General features: G+C 37.1%; 2 long non-coding RNA genes across 2 annotated transcripts in view; one reads left to right on the forward strand and one right to left on the reverse strand.

Moving 5' to 3' along the window:
- LOC106057850 (uncharacterized) overlaps positions 1-14,264 on the forward strand; it is a 16,712-nt gene continuing 2,448 nt past the window's right edge. The window contains exons 1-3 of the long non-coding RNA XR_008775446.1: positions 1-211; positions 3,851-4,072; positions 11,798-11,945. This is a non-coding gene — a long non-coding RNA (uncharacterized LOC106057850). The remainder of the gene's footprint in view (positions 212-3,850; positions 4,073-11,797; positions 11,946-14,264) is intronic.
- Positions 13,316-14,264, reverse strand: part of LOC106057849 (uncharacterized) — a 19,614-nt gene continuing 18,665 nt past the window's right edge. Inside the window, exon 2 of the long non-coding RNA XR_008775445.1 lies at positions 13,316-14,144. This is a non-coding gene — a long non-coding RNA (uncharacterized LOC106057849). The remainder of the gene's footprint in view (positions 14,145-14,264) is intronic.

Genomic DNA, 14,264 nt, shown 5'->3' on the forward strand with positions numbered 1-14,264 from the left:
TAAAAAGTTAGTTATATATGTCTACCTTGATCAAGACAGTCTCGTTATTATCATTATTAAATAGTAACGTCTACAGTAATTTATTATTAATCTGTGACTACAGAACATGGTGTCAGATTTGGTTTCAGATCTTGTGTCAGATCTTGTGTTAGATTAGGTTTAGATTATGTGTCAAATCTAGTGTCACATTGCTTTAAAGTGCTGGTAACAGGTAGATTTAGATCTAGTGGTTTCTAAATTGCTAAAAGTACATTTTATTTGTGGTGTCGTTAGTTCATGTTGTTAGATCTAGATCTAGACATAGAATCTAGAATCTGTACGAATAATGGAGTTATTCGATCCTCCTAAACCGTTATCACTAGAAGGTAATCTATCTGAAAGCTGGAAAAAATGGAGCCATTGAAGAAAGCTTTATTGTTACACCCGATCGGTGAACCCGCTCGAGACATCTACAATACTTTTCAAGTATGTGAAGATGAGACTGTAGACAAAGTAATTGAAAGGTTTCAGAATCATTTTTTGCCTAAGTCCAACACTGTGTATGACAGATTTAAATTCTTTTCAAGAAAGCAGAAAGACGGAGAAACGTTTGAACAGTATTATACTGAGTTAAAGAATTTGGCAAAAGAATGCAAGTTTGACAACCTTCGAGATGAACTCATCAGAGATCGATTGGTATGTGGCATACAGTCGGATCGAGTGAGAGAGAGACTTCTGAGAGATGTAGACTTAACTTTAGAGAAAGCAGCAAGTATAATTCGTGCTGACGAGCATACACAGAACCAAATGATATATATGAAAGGACTACATGTGGATGTTGCTAATAAATTAAATAAGACAGAAGATAGAAAGCCAGTCAAAACCTCACAAGAAAATATGGCAAAGAATCATGTAACAAGTTTCATTAGAGATTGCAGATCTTGTGGTGGATCTCATGGAAAATACAATTGCCCAGCATTTGGACAGACATGCCGAAAATGTAAAAAGAGAAATCATTTCGCTGTAAAATTGTCGTTCGAAACACTTCAAAGCTGTGAAGGAAAAATTGCTACCTCATGCTGTACCAGACAGACCATGGAAAAAGGTTGCGACAGATTTGTTTGAATGGCGAAACAATGACTATTTGCTAGTTGTGGACTATTTCTCTAAATACCCTGAAATAAAACGACTGGAGAACAAAACAGCAGAATGTGTTATCAGGGCAATGAAAGGTATTTTTGCTAGACATGGCATACCAGAAGAAATAGTGAGCGACAATATGCCATTCAATAGCTATCAATATAGAGAGTTTGCTTCTGAATGGGGTTTCAAGATAACAACATCAAGTCCCAGATACCCTCAATCTAATGGACAAAGTGAGGTGTATGTTGGTATCGTAAAGCAGATATTCAACAAAGCATACAAAAGTGGGAAAGATCCATATCTCGCTATGCTCGAGTATAGAAATACTCCGATAAGCGGACTGCTTTATTAGCCATCACAACTGCTGATGAGTAGAAGACTCAGGGACATCATTCCAACTGATCCCAAACTATTGAAACCATCGGTAGTTGAAAATGCAGACATTACTCAACGAACGACAGAGGAAAAGCAAAGTGAGGTACGATGCAAAAGCAAGGTTACCTAAAGACTACTCTGTCGGGGAGAAGGTGAGAGTTAGTCTAGGACAAACATGGCAGAAAGCAGTCGTCATTAAGAAACATCACCCAGATCTTACATCATAAAGACAAATGATGGGAAAACATACAGACGAAATCAACGGTTTTTAAACAAGAGCTATAAAGAAGACATCTCTGGGTACTATGACACCGACGAAGACAATGAACAGCAAACTGTTAGAACAAAAGAAACAGACAATTATAAACCAACATCTAGAGAACTTGCTGTGCCGGTCAAGACAACCAGAAGTGGTCGAGTTGTCAAAATTCCTTGTAAATATAAGTATTAAGAACTTTAAAAGGAAGGATGTGATGATAGCTTCAAAAGGAAGGATGTGTTAATATTAGAAGATATTACGTCATTGTTTGTTGTTTATGTTTTATGCGAAAGCAAAGAATCGAACGGAAATAAAAAGTTAGTTATATATGTCTACCTTGATCAAGACAGTCTCGTTATTATCATTATTAAATAGTAACGTCTACAGTAATTTATTATTAATCTGTGACTACAGAACAACAATGCTGAAAGATTATCTAAAATCGCTCGTCTGACATATTGTACATATCCGGTAGATGCCATGCCGTAATGTGTAATACATCTCTTTATCAATAATAGGCTATTAGTGTGTAACCAGTTTGTTATTAAGTTAAGAGCAATGCCTGGTCGTGTGGTTAGCGTGCTGAATTGATTATCTCAACGGTCCCGGGTTATTTGTTTGTTTGTTTTACATGTTTCGGATGTTCCTTCGGAGTTGAATCTTCCTTGTCCAAACCTCCCGCAAGACGACGGGAGTGGGCAGGGTTTGAACCAGGGACCATAGATAAATCTTAACGACAGTCCAACATTTTTTACAACGGCAAATGAATCTTTGAGACATTATTACATTTGACCATTAAAATAAAATCACGTCTTGAATATTCCTTGCGAATAGGCGGATCCGACAGGGATCCGACTTCGCCGGGTCCGCCTCTTTGTAATCTTATTTTCTTTTTCATTACATTCCTTTATTACAAACTCATTGGCGCCGTCTGAAGTTATGCACGTCAAAGGCAAGTTTAGCTATTTTAAGCACGAGGTTTAAAATTAGATTACATTTGGCCTAATTCTCATCTATAGATACCGATTTGAGTAGTAATTATTAGTATACGGAATGACATTTGTTACTATAAAAAAGACAACGTACCTTTAGGATAGCAAAAAATCTTGTGAAACCTTTATGTTTTGATACTAAAAACTAGGAATCAAAATTTCAAGAACCAGAATCGAAGTTTTCTTGATAGAAAATGTCCATTTAAAGCCTCAGTAAGACTACATTCTAATGTGCCAGGAAATACTATTCGTCTGTCTGACCATCGTAAAATAGGCTAATTGATGGCATATATCCACCACTGCATGTACTATTGCTATATCCTATTTAGGGGGCGCGGTGGCAGAGTGGTTAAGCGCCTGGCTTCCGAACCTGGGGTCCTGGGTGGGAATCTCGGTAACGACTGGGATTTTAAATATAGGGATTTTAGGGTGCCCCTGAGTCCACCCAACTCTAATGGGTACCTGACTTAAGTTGGGGAAAGTAAAGACTGTTGGTCGTTGCGCTGGCCACATGACACCCTGCTCGCTATCCGTAGGCGACAGAAATAGATGACCTTAACATAATCTGCTCTATTGATCGCAAGGTCTGAAAGGGAAACTTTACATTTCATATCCTATTTAATCTTTAACACTAAATGTGTATTAATATGCGTATTCATGTGCATTCTTTGTTTATTTGTTTTTTTAATAAAAAAAAATAATCGTTTTTTACTAATTACTAGTATGGGACTGTAATAATTAGACATAACATGAGACATTGGTTAACCATTCTTAGTACATACCATATAGGTCTTAAAATATTGCTTCAAAATGGTATTCAGAAACTGTACATATGTATGATTTTAAAAACAGAATATTCACTTTCAGAAGACAAAATGTAACCGTTGAACAGTTAAGCGACTTTATCTTTGAATAGCGGTCTTTTTGGAGTCTTTATAAACAAATCAAATCACAAAAGATGCATAAAAGAGTTAAAATATGATGTTGATATGGAAGAAAATGTTTGACCGAGAAATACACAAGACGGATGTTTAGTTGTAGCAGAGACAATGCTTGATGTTAATAAACTTCATCCATTATTTATTGCTTCTTTATCTTCTAGGACGAAATATCGTGAATATTTGATTACAACAGTACACAGGTTATCGCATGAACAGCTATCAATATTCAAATGAGACAGACTGAGTCGAGACAGTTTCACAGATTAAATCCTACATATGTTGTTACCCTACACCAAGTTTTCACAGGAAGAGAGAGAGAGAAGAGATGATCAGCACTGCAAGAGTTAAAACAAAGATTGACAGAGTGAGAAGTCCAAAGAATAGTAAGAAATAGTGACCAAATATAAAAAATAGTGGATGCGTATTAGAAATGAAACACTTTTCTATATTCTATATATTCATACATTTTAGTGACCCCCGTAAAGTCGCTATTAGTTCTTAGCTTAGTTGAAATTGCCACTTTTTGACTCTTTAACAGCTAACAATTTCGTATTCCAAATAAACTATTCTAGACGCTTATCTAAAGGGGAAGAACTCCGCCCTTAAAAATATATCTGTCAATAATGTACAAGCTATTTCCCTTATTTGATATCAACAAAATAATTTAACTACCAATAATTACATGACTAATTGGGTATTCATGTTTTGTTATATATAATAAATAATTGTTTGAAGTATCAACTTAATCGGAAAATGCGTAAGGGAGAAATAGCGTTAACAACTATTTAAGGGGACTAAACTCAACTAATTTAGCCATACATGTGAATACTGAAGGATTAGTTTCCCTTGTTGGTATAAAATATTATAATTTATTACCAGTAATTAATTAACTAATTGGTTAGTTTTTATTTTATTGATTCATGTCTTGTCTATGCCAATGAATAAGTGTGCTAGTTTCAACTTGATCCGAAAATGGTTGTGGGAGAAATTTAAAATAGTTTAATTGAAAAAAGACAAATATATAAGGAAAATAGCACTTCGAGCCCAATTTAGTTTCGAACAAAAAAAAAACGAAACTCGTCTAGAATTATCATCATCATCAAACTCCATTAGAGTGAAGACTTGAGAGGCTCAAATCCTCTCTTGCAAAAGCCCTGGACAGAAGCCCTGCTGTCTTGCGTAGTGCATAAATGTCGCCATACAGGTCGAGAATTTTGGGTTTCCCAGACCTGTCGAGACGGAGATCAGCAAGTCTGGGGCAGTCAAACAGAATATGAGGCACGGTTTCCTCTTCTTCCCCGCAGCGGGGGCACCGTGAATCAAAATTTGGCCATAGCCGCGAGAAATATGAGCCAACAGGACAGTGGCCTGTCCTGCACTGTGCTATAATAGCTTGCTCAGGCCTGGACAGCCTCCACCACGGGGAAGTGCGGTCAGGGCATCTCATGCGCTCCCAGACTCCACGGGCTTTTTGGGACTTGTCCCAGCACTCAAACCACTTTTCCATTTCTGTTTTTTGTATTATAGCCAGGGTTTGATGAAAGCTTAGTCTAGAATTATCAACCATTCCATTTCCAATGTGTTTGTTTGTTTGTTTACATATTACAACTACACATTCGCGTTAATTATACATTTTTATTTAGGATTTAATGGAAGAACAAAATAAGAACTACACGATCACGATCTTTTTTTTCGGATTTTTAACGCGCACGTTGACCCTAAACTTACTTGATCTAGGTCAAAACCAGGGCCGCCGCGAGGGATGTGGCCGCCTGCGTGCGAAATTGTAAAATGCCGCCCCCTTACCCTTTTTTTTTTCTAGAAAAACAAATTCATTAAGACTGAGCTGGAGCCTTGACGTTGTATCCAAAGTTAATTTTAATCACACCGTTGTTGTATCCAAAGTAGTTGATTATAATCACACCGTGGTTGTATCCAAAGTAGTTGATTATAATCACACCGTGGTTGTATCCAAAGTAGTTGATTATAATCGCACCGTGGTTGTATCCAAAGTAGTTGATTATAATCACACCGTGGTTGTATCCAAAGTAGTTGATTATAATCACACCGTTGTTGTATCCAAAGTAGTTGATTATAATCACACCGTTGTTGTATCCAAAGTAGTTGATTATAATCACACCGTGGTTGTATCCAAAGTAGTTGATTATAATCGCACCGTTGTTGTATCCAAAGTAGTTGATTATAATCACACCGTGGTTGTATCCAAAGTAGTTGATTATAATCGCACCGTGGTTGTATCCTTCATGTCCTCTGACATTTTTTTTTCCAATTGAACTTTGCATTTTTGTTTACTACAAAGTTATAAAGCCATTCTCCAGTTCATGACTGAGAATTTCACGTTGTTCTTCGCAAAAATACTAAATCTTAAATTTCCGGAAAACTAACGACGTGAACGCGCAGAAAGACAAAAGAATTATTTAAACAAAGACAACGAAGTCTCTTGTAGTTAGGGAAACGCAGGTGAGGAGGGTGGGGAATGGAGAGATGAAGATCTCATTGAAGACAATTTCATTTTCGACTCAGCGCCTCAAGCAGAAGAAGAAAATCTTCCCGTGTAAACTATCGATGAGCACATGAAACCTCTTTGGGAAGAAATAAATAATTTGAAATAAATAGTTTTTTTTTATTTTGTGACGTGACGCAGAGGGGAAGGGAGACGTCTGAGAATTTGTGATAATTTGTAACAAGGGGGGGGGTCAAAAAAGGTCATTTTTTGCGTGACGTCATTTACGAACGACCCCTTAGTTCGGTATGAGACATATGTGGTATAGAATCTAATATAATTTTTTTGTGTGTGGAAATATTTGTGTGCTTAAACAATTTCAAGGATTTCATTTCCTATTTCACTCAAATTTTGAAATCGTCTTTATTATATGATCAAAATGATTGTTGTGTATTGGTGTTCAATAAACTCTTCATGGATCCTCTCAAAGCGAAACGTTGTCGATAAGAATTCCTTCTATAACAAATTGTTTAGGTTTCTTTTCAAATTATCTGACTTACGCTGATTCGGAGGTGCCTACACATTTATCCAACACACCAGCAGGACAAAATGAAGTCACTTAGCGCTGATCATTTTTCTTGAATTAATACAAAATAAATAATTTAAGTACAAGTCACTTATACAATGATTTGAAATAAAACACAATAAGGAAGTGGTTAAAAAAAAAAATTCAGGGTGCGTTCATCAAAAAATTTTCGTTGGAGCACTCCCTAGAAGCTGAGGATCTATAGGAACGATGTGGGCTCCCACAGTGAGGTCCGTGAGTTTTTGTTTTAAGAAAGTAATGAAAAAAAAAAGAAACATATTCATAATAATAACACAATTTTAGGTTTTATGTTTCATTTATATTAATTTAACACTATTTTTAGAATCCAAATTCTCATAATGAAATATGACAAAACAAGTCCGTTGCTATTTTTCGGAAATAGTGCTACCTAAATAATTTTAAAGTTTTGTAAAACGTCCTTTCTGGAGATAAAATTGAAGATGCGGCAGGTTTTCACTCAAGTCGGTAAGGGGTTTGATTTCGGGATGGGGCCCAGGCGCGGCGTTTTCAGCTTCAGAAATGTTTTCTCCTAACGTCTTCAAGCCTTTGTTCTTGTAGTAAGTAGGTCAAAAAGGTCAATAGTGATGTGTTTTGTTTCAGAATGCACCATTCATCCTAGTAATAAAAAAAAGTTAAGGGCCATATTAAGTATAATAATAAAGAGGTAGCGCTGGTCAATAGTATTATGCGAGGGACATTCTAGGTACATGTAGCGCGTGGACGTCGTGATCATTTTAAAGATCATCTTCCTGCTAAGTACATCTCTGGCGTTGATCTTAGTTTTCCACACAAAAGTCGTCACTCAAATGAAATGCAATAGTCGGAAGAAATTCGACTATTCAGGGAATAAAATCCAGAAGAATCACACTAATGGAGACTTTTTGAAATATTTTCTTAAAAAAGTTTTGACCCATATTGTTGCATACGCCTCTCGCAAAAAAAGGTTTACATTTAACAAGGCCCAATTAGAAGATGAAGCGACGTCTCTTACTTAAAATATTTTAATTTTTAAAACATTTGAAATTATGTAATTTTAATAATATTCAGACATTCAGGCTACAATGAAAATAAACATTGTTTTTGCCCCCCCCCCCTTTTTTTTACTGGTCGGGAGTTGGCTTAGATCTCCAAACAGCTAGTAGGCCTACAACTGAACCGATGTAGGCGTTCTATAATCTACATATATAATTCTCTTCATGGCTCAAGAATTTGGACACCAGGTAATGGAAAGATCACTCTTTTACTTCTGCAAGTCGGACGGACTAAAGTTACCCCACGTAATTTTAGAGGCGAAAAAAAAGAGGGGAGGGGAGAGCAAGTACTCATCCGTCAAAAATAGCAGGGCCGGATTAACCATTTTGGGGCCCAATGCAAAACGGATTTCGCGAAGCCCGCTTTGGGTAGGGATACGGATAATAAGTGAAAATTAAGAGTTTGTGTTAGAAAATATATTCTTTTTTGCATTTTATTCATTCTTTACTAAGCACGGAATTACTACACGAGCCTTGCGTGTAGCGAAGCCATACAATATATCATAAGAATTACCAAATGTTTCAATCTTTCTACGAAAATTGTTGACCTCAAGTAATTCTTCATTAGTTTGAGACGGGAGAACCTTCTTTCACTAGATTCCACAATAACGGGTTTTGCATAATGCCGTTTTTTTTTATCGCACGTAGGATTGGCATTTACCATATTGAATGACACCCTAAAATGACATTTTTTGCGTATATATTTCAGGAGATTTGTATGAGTTTTCTTTTTTTGTATATTTTGCAATTTCAGGAGATTTCCAGGAGCTCCTGGTAAATCCAGAGGAGGCCGCGGGAAATCTGTTTTTAAGTTATACAATGGCTTAATTTAATAATTTATACACCTAAAATTAGCACGGGTCCTATAAAAGTGCTGGGCCCACTGCGGTCGCATAAGTGCGGAGCCCAATGCGGTCACCTAAGGCCGGCCCTGCAAAATAGTGGCGTATACTACGCCGCCGGTCGACTAGATATGTTTAATTGAGCAAGTCTGTACTTTAAATCCTTTCGTGTACTCTTTCAGAATAATAAATGCAATCAATATGTACGCGTTTTCTCCTTTTTTAATCATTGTATTACTTTAGCAGCCGCCTGTACATGGACGTAGCCGGGGGGGGGGCGGGGTTTGAGGGGAAGAACTTTGTGACTGTTTTTTTTTCTTCAATTTTGTTTATTGTAGGTGATATTTTAGTATTAAACAATCACTTGCACCCATGCAGCCAAGGCGGTTTTTAAGTTTACCCCCCCCTCCAGTGGGTTTGAGGTTAAAACCCCCTCTTCAATAAGACAAAAAAATAAAGCAACTAAAAGTCACCAAATTCCAAGAGCATAGCCAAAAGGGGTTTTGAGTTTATAACTCCCTCCAGAGGGTTTTCAGTCACCCCCCTCATCCAGTTTAAAATTTCCGTACAGAGAATTTTGATATTAAAACCCCTCTCCAATATTAAACTAAAGCGAAATAAAATTACCAAATTCTACGAGCGTAGCTAATGGTTTTTGTGATTTAAAAACCCCCCTCCAGGTGAGTGTCACGTATCAATGTCAAATATTTTATTTAATTTAATAATTATTAAATAATAAACTCTGGTCAAGGTTTTAGGTCAGATCTGGAAATTCATATGACGTAGTAATCACGCATATAACGTTTGTTAGAAAAATTTTGATTGGCTAGAGATGTTAGAAGGTCATGTACGGACGCGAGGTGGAGAACAAAAGACGCGCTTGTCACGTGATAGAACACTAGAATTTGATTAGCTTAGCCACCGTGGGTAGGAAAGACGCGAGACCTAGAAGTCAGTCGTAGGTAGAATCTCATAGAAGCAAGGCATATATTATTTTTGAGTTATAATTAATAGAGATCGGTTTCATGAGCGTAGCAAAGAGGGGTTTTGATTCTTAAACCCACTTTCTAACAAAAGGAAAAGCAAAGCTACAAATACTAAATTGAGTGAGTGTGGGTGTTTTGTGGTGACCTTTCCCTCCACCAATAAAAACTACAGTGAAATTATAGTGACCTCGGGCCACAGAAACAGATGGCCTCTATCTGCCCTAGGGCTGAAAAGGGAATTTTACTTTTATAACAATATATATATATATATATATATATATATATATACATCATGGGCGTAGCCAGGTTTTTTTTCGGGGGGTGGGGTTGGGGGGAATTTTTCTTTAATTAATCTTTATTACATTCTGACCCTTCATTCTTTTGAAAGATGTTTATTGTACCCTAGAATAGGTTCTTCCTGGAGTTAGTGGAAAAATTTTTAACTCCCCGCCATTGCCAGCAAGGGGGTCTGGGGGAGCGCTGTGAGCTCCTCCAGCGCGGGGAGGAGCCAAGCACTATTTCGGTATTGAAAATCAACAAAATGCATATTCTGAAGTATCTACAGTGCATGATCCTGCTATTAAAAAGTTTTATTTCAAAAATCTTATTTGCTATTCTTACTTAGACCCTCCCGCGTCGTTCAGCTGTTTCCACAAAAATCTGTCACTGAGAATGTCTGAAGCCTCTTCCCACCTTCTTTAGGGACCACCATGAAAGTGCGGGGCCTAGTTATACTAGGGTGTCCGTGTTTGAGCTTTCCTCGTATTGGCCTCCATGTCATCGCAACTCTTATTATGCGTATTTTATTTTGTGGGAGAACATGTCCCGCAAACCTCATGCGACGCTCTATGTCAACCTTACTAAAGGGTCGACTCCCAGTTCGGCATATCCATCCATCCCAGTGGCGCTACAGCCCATGGAGGGCTCTGGCCTGCTTTAACACATCCTTCCATTCAGATCTCTCCTGGGCCTTTCGTCTCCACGCCCTAACCCCAAGCTGCTTCAGATCTGCTTCCACGTCATCTATCCATCGCATTCGGGGTCTGCCTTTGGGTCGCCTGCCTTTTGGTTTTTGCCTGTATACGATTTTCGCCCCTCTGTTGTCTGACATTCTTTCAAGGTGACCTGCCCAACGTAGTCTGTTCTTTTTTATTTCGTTCACTATTGGTGGGTCTTCATATAATTGATATAACTCATGGTTAGTGCGTGTCCTCCACCCTGTTTCATCCTGTATGGCACCATAGATTTTCCTAAGGATTTTTCTTTCCCAAGTGTTAAGTAAATTTTCAGATGTCTTTGTCAGTGTCCAGGTCTCACTTCCATACATCGCTGCTGGTCTTATTATAGTTTTGTATATTATTTTCTTGGTTTTACTTGAAATCATTTTGCTCTTAAGTAGATGGTGGGTGCTATAAAATGCCCTGTTGCCTGCTGCTATTCTTTCCTTTTTTTTTCTGTTAGTAGGTCATTTTTGAAATTAATAGTACTTCCTAGATATTTGAAAGTTTGGACGTTTTCAAATTCGTGGTCTTTGATTTTGATATTTTGTCCCTCTGTTTGATTGTCTCTTGTCATTGTGATGTACTTGGTTTTACTGTCATTGACCTCAAGTCCTGCTGGTCGAGATGCTTCTTCTAGTTGTATGAAGGCTCTAGCGATGTCAGAGGTTTCTTTACCCAATAAGGCAAAGTTCGGCATAGGATTTCCTTTATTGAGACCCAATTTCAATTATTAAAAAGGATCTAGCGCTCTCCCAGACCCCCTTACTGGCAATGGCTGGGAGTCTACAATTTTTCCACTAATTCCAGGAAGAACCAATTCTAGGGCACAATAAACGTCTTCCGAAAAAATGAAGGGTCAGAATGTAATAAAGATTATGTACACACACACACATACATACATGTGGGGGGCGCGGAAAAAATCACCCCCCCCCGAAAAAAAACGTGGCTACGCCCATGATATATATATTGTGGCTCCTTCTGTGTCGTAAGACAGACGAGTCATTGGTTTTGGTTTCATCTTGAGACGGGGCAGAATCTGGTGTGGCTAAACAAGCTTATTCTGGAGCGGCAGATTTTGCCGCAGATAGTGCATGTTTTTGCATCTGTTTTAGTGCTAGCTGATAGCCCAGCTTTTTCTTTCTCTTGACTAAGACCTCTTCATTTCTTTTGCTCTCAGCGAGGATCGTACCAGCACTCACAGTCTGTTTCCATGCACTCAGGTCTTAGGCTATTTCATTGTGTGACAAAAAATGTAAACAGAATAAAGGAGCAGGAGGATATGAATAATATTCTAATCACAGTCATTGCAATTAGAAAGAAGCAAGGTAATTATGTGGTAGGACAAACACACACACACACATTTTCCGGAAAAGACTAACTCGAGCGACTACATACCCTCACTTGCACAGAGAAAAACAACTGTCAGCAAATGACAACTGAAAGAGACAACTGAAGAGCTCACGTTGCGGGTCACACAATGTCAGACCACAAGTAAAGCCCATGCTGAGAACAGGCGCATTTTCGTGTCGTTTTGTTGTTTGTTTGTTGGTTCAGAACAGCGACATTGACAGGTACAGAGAGCGTGGCCTGGCCTACAAGCTTAACAAAATCCCAGATCATAGATCTAGATCTTAAGTAGACATCATTTTTTTTTTTGGCTCGACAGCCGAGACTGTCATTGATCAAATATTTTCTCTGTCTTGAGACAAAATCTATATAAATAGAAGGGAAAAAACTACTTACACAAGTCTCATCTCGCTCCCTGCTTGGGATAAGAGTGCTTAGAAATAGACAAAGTAGGTAGGTCAGCGTAATTTGTTCTGGTCTAAACTTCTATTTAGATGTCTAAACAAAAAACTTGGAAAAAATCCGATTTCATGTTTATGGAATTTGAAGGTATGCAAAGATCTATTGCAACGGTCACTTTTTATCTTCTGAAAGCGAACCGATTTTTAAAAATTGAATATAGAAGTAAAGTAGTAAAGTAAGTATAGTAAAGTAAGTTAAGAAAGTAAAATAAAGTAAAGAAAGTAAAGTAAGTAAAGTAAAGTTGTAAAGTAAGTAAGTAAATAAACTAAAGTAAGTAAGTAAAGTAAAGAAAGTAAGTAAAAAAGTAAGTTAGTAAGTATAGAAAGTAAAGTAAAATAAAGAAAGTTAAGTAAGTAAGTAAATAAAGTAAGTAAAGTAAGTTTAAATAAATAAAGTAAGTATGTAAAGTAAAGTAAAGTAAGTAATTAAGGTAAGAAAGTAAAGTAATTAAAGTAAAGTAATTAAAGAAAATTAAGTAAAGTAGTAATTAGGGTAAGTAATTAAGGTAAGTAAAGTTAAGTAAGTAAGTAAAGTAGTAAGTATAGTAAGTAATTAAGGTAAGTAAGTAAAGTAAAGTAATGTAAGTAAAGTAAGCAAGTAAGTCAAGTAGTTCAGTCAAGTAAGCAAGTAAGTAAGTCAAGTAAAGTACAGTAAAGTAAGTACAGTAAAGTAAGTACAGTAAAGTAAGTACAGTAAAGTAAGTACAGTAAAGTAAGTACAGTAAGTAAGTAAAGTATTATTAATAGTTTGCTTTCATAATTGTATTAGATTTGACTGTTGTGATCTGTGGAACGAGCTATTCTCATTGGATTGATGAACTAAAGAGCTCGGCCTCTTGATGATGACTAAACTATTAAACAGGTCCAATTCAATCAGACGAAAGGCGGATGTTTTAAACAAACTTTATTGTGCTGTTTCTTGTTACAAAGCAACTTAATTAACAATCATTGTGAATTCATCTCAAGTTTCAGGCACTTTATTTGTTTAGCATTGGTTCTCATTGAGACCAAACTTTCAAAGAATTTGTACTTCACCATCTCCATGGTCTACAAGTTTTGTTTGTACCAATATTTAATATCCCAGAGTTCTTGTTAATAAATACGCACACCCAGGCACGAGTGTAGTAAGCAAAGAGTACACTACCATCATGGAAAGCTTCAGCTTTCAAGTCTTTGGTAAAAACACATTTTAGTTGGAGACAATGCTTAAAGCGATTGAATCGATGTTATACTTGAAACTTCCAATGCGAGATCCATATTTTCATTGTCTAAAGAAAACCCTTGGATGCTGCGAATGATGTTGGGTGTTATGACAAATATATATACACAAACAAACACGATGAAAACAATAGATGTGGCTATGGCAACGATACTCAGCCACAGTGCAAGTCCGCTGTATTTAGAGGATCTGGCAGAACTACCCAGACGCCTGTATTTTTTGGAAAGGTAGCTACAGATTAAAGCAGGAATTCCCAGTATCGGATTTAGCATTAAAGCAAAGCAGGCTAAAGGAAGATAATTGGGGGATGAGGAATAGTTTCTTTCAATATTCTCTCCCCCTGTCAATGGTTGGGTGCCAGGATTTCTGTTGTAGAAATTCAAAGAGGCTGAAGACCTTGACTTTTCATCTGCATAATCTTTCTCGCCTATGACAATACTAACTCTGGAAGTGATGGTCTCACTCGAACTTGGTTCCGTTGCGATCGACATGGTCATCTGTTAACAGAGAACAGAGGTTGAATTGATAGACTAAAAAGATGTGTTCTATTGCTATATAAAAAGCAAGGAATTTATAGATAGACTTTTTCTATTGGAATAGAGCTTAGCAGAAAATTT

This window comes from Biomphalaria glabrata, chromosome 16 (assembly GCF_947242115.1).
Source record: "Biomphalaria glabrata chromosome 16, xgBioGlab47.1, whole genome shotgun sequence".
Taxonomy (NCBI): Eukaryota; Metazoa; Mollusca; class Gastropoda; family Planorbidae; genus Biomphalaria; species Biomphalaria glabrata.